The following is a 2030-nucleotide window of genomic DNA, read 5'->3' on the forward strand; positions in this document are numbered from 1 at the left end:
AAAGGACATTTAGATTTAATATTAAGAACAGTGGCATTATATTTGATATATCTTTTTAAAAGAAAGGTCAGTGTGACAAAGTTCACAAATATTGCTGTAAAGCTGGTAAACAAAGTGACTTAAAAAAGTCACACCACTTTTTTTAAACATTTGAGCTAAATGTGAGGAAATGTTGCTGTTCATTTTAGCATGTGCCATTTTACAAACGACTCCTCAAAACCACAAAGTTTAAGAAAAACAGGTCTCAAAACTATATTTTGATAAAGGGCCCATCTTCAAGATGGGTTAGAAAGCAGCACTGTCATGTCAGTCGATATTGTACTTGAGTGTACATTCCCATACTCCAAACAAAGTCACACGAGGAACCTGGCGTTTTTCGGGGCCCCTGGGCTCCTCTGAGTCATCCCAGGGGGGAAATAAAAGCACCCGAGGATACACAAGGATCAGAGGAGGTAAATTCACTTCATTAAAACAAAACAGAAGAAACTAAAATACCATGTTAGATGTGAAGCAGCAGTGAAATGCAATGATATATTGTCATGATGTTGATGGAAGAATACGCTGAGTCACATTTACAGTCTGCACTGTTTCTATTCACTATTTTGTATCTAAGAAATACAAATCAATAAAATTAAAAGTAAGTTGGGATGGGTCATTCTTGGTTTGACCTCTGGGACAAGATGGTGACCTGGATGTGTGTGTTCATCATTACAGTGATACATCAGGTGTTTCTGTAGCTCATACACATCACCTATCTATGTAAAACCTACAGTACACACACAAATGCCCAAAAGCCTCCATATACCGTCCATGCACCGTATATGAAATCTCATTCGCTCACGCGCACGCACGCACGCACACGCATCAGTTAAAGTCATGGCAACAGAACGGCTCTACTGAGGGTATATAAAGGTTGCAGACCTTTTAAACTCCCCTTTTGCACTTGGACTTAACTCGAGTTGAACTGCAAAACCTTCTGCTGATAAGTAGAGAGAAAACAAACACTTGGATCACTGAGCTGAAGAAAAACCTAACAAGGTCAACTTCAACACCATCAAATCGTACCTGCTGACAACATGGCGTCCGGACTCCCCGCGGTGAAGCCCCTGCTGACCACAGCCTGGCAGTGGATGACTTCCTTTGCCGGTAAGACATCTTTTGTTAATATCATGTCAAATTTAGCCTTTTTATTCATGTTCTTTAAATCCTTAGAAGAGAATTTCAACTAAAAATGAGCATTTAACTGTTGAATGTAAAGATAGTCAGTAATGTTAGTCCACCTGTTGGGAAACAGTTGTTTTTTAGTGAAACTCGACTTTTTCTCGGTGTACTGTAAAATAATGATTACAGGTGTTAACAATGGTGTAGTGATTAGAAAATACTGTTATTTTTATTTGAGGGTGTTGCATTTTCCAAACTTGTCAAAATTTTTGCGATAGAGATGGCGACTGCCTTTTTTTTTTTTTTTTTTTTTTTTTTAAGAATGGTACCAAAAATATTATCTTGTGCGCCATGGAGACGATGGAACGTATAGGAGCAAACGCCAGGACGTCACCACGCGCAGGTGTAAACAAAACGGGGCCTGTTCCTCTGTGTGCATATCTGAGGATGTTGTCGGGTCCTATTAAGTTACATTTTGTTACGGGAACCACGCGAGATCCAGGTGCAAGCAACACACACACACACACAGTACGAGTATAAATAAGTAATATTTATTTACAAGAAAAGTTAACAAATTGTACCCAGGATAGCTGGGGTGAAACAAGAAGGAAACAAGGGTACCACCTAGGGGTCAAGGGGAACGTTGATCTGGTAATAGAACTCAAAGATACTTCTACACTAAACTGGCTACACTATACTTTATTTGACTAAAAACCTGACTAGGAACTATGGGAACTAGAAGTAATGCTAGGAAAACAAATGAACAAGATAACCTAGGAACTATGGAAGCTAAGACTGAACGGAATGAGGGACTTAACTGAGGGCAGAGGGGAGACAGGAGACAGGAGCTGGCAGCGTGGTGGAGCAGG

The sequence above is a fragment of the Epinephelus moara genome, chromosome 21 (assembly GCF_006386435.1).
Source record: "Epinephelus moara isolate mb chromosome 21, YSFRI_EMoa_1.0, whole genome shotgun sequence".
NCBI lineage: Eukaryota > Metazoa > Chordata > Actinopteri > Perciformes > Serranidae > Epinephelus > Epinephelus moara.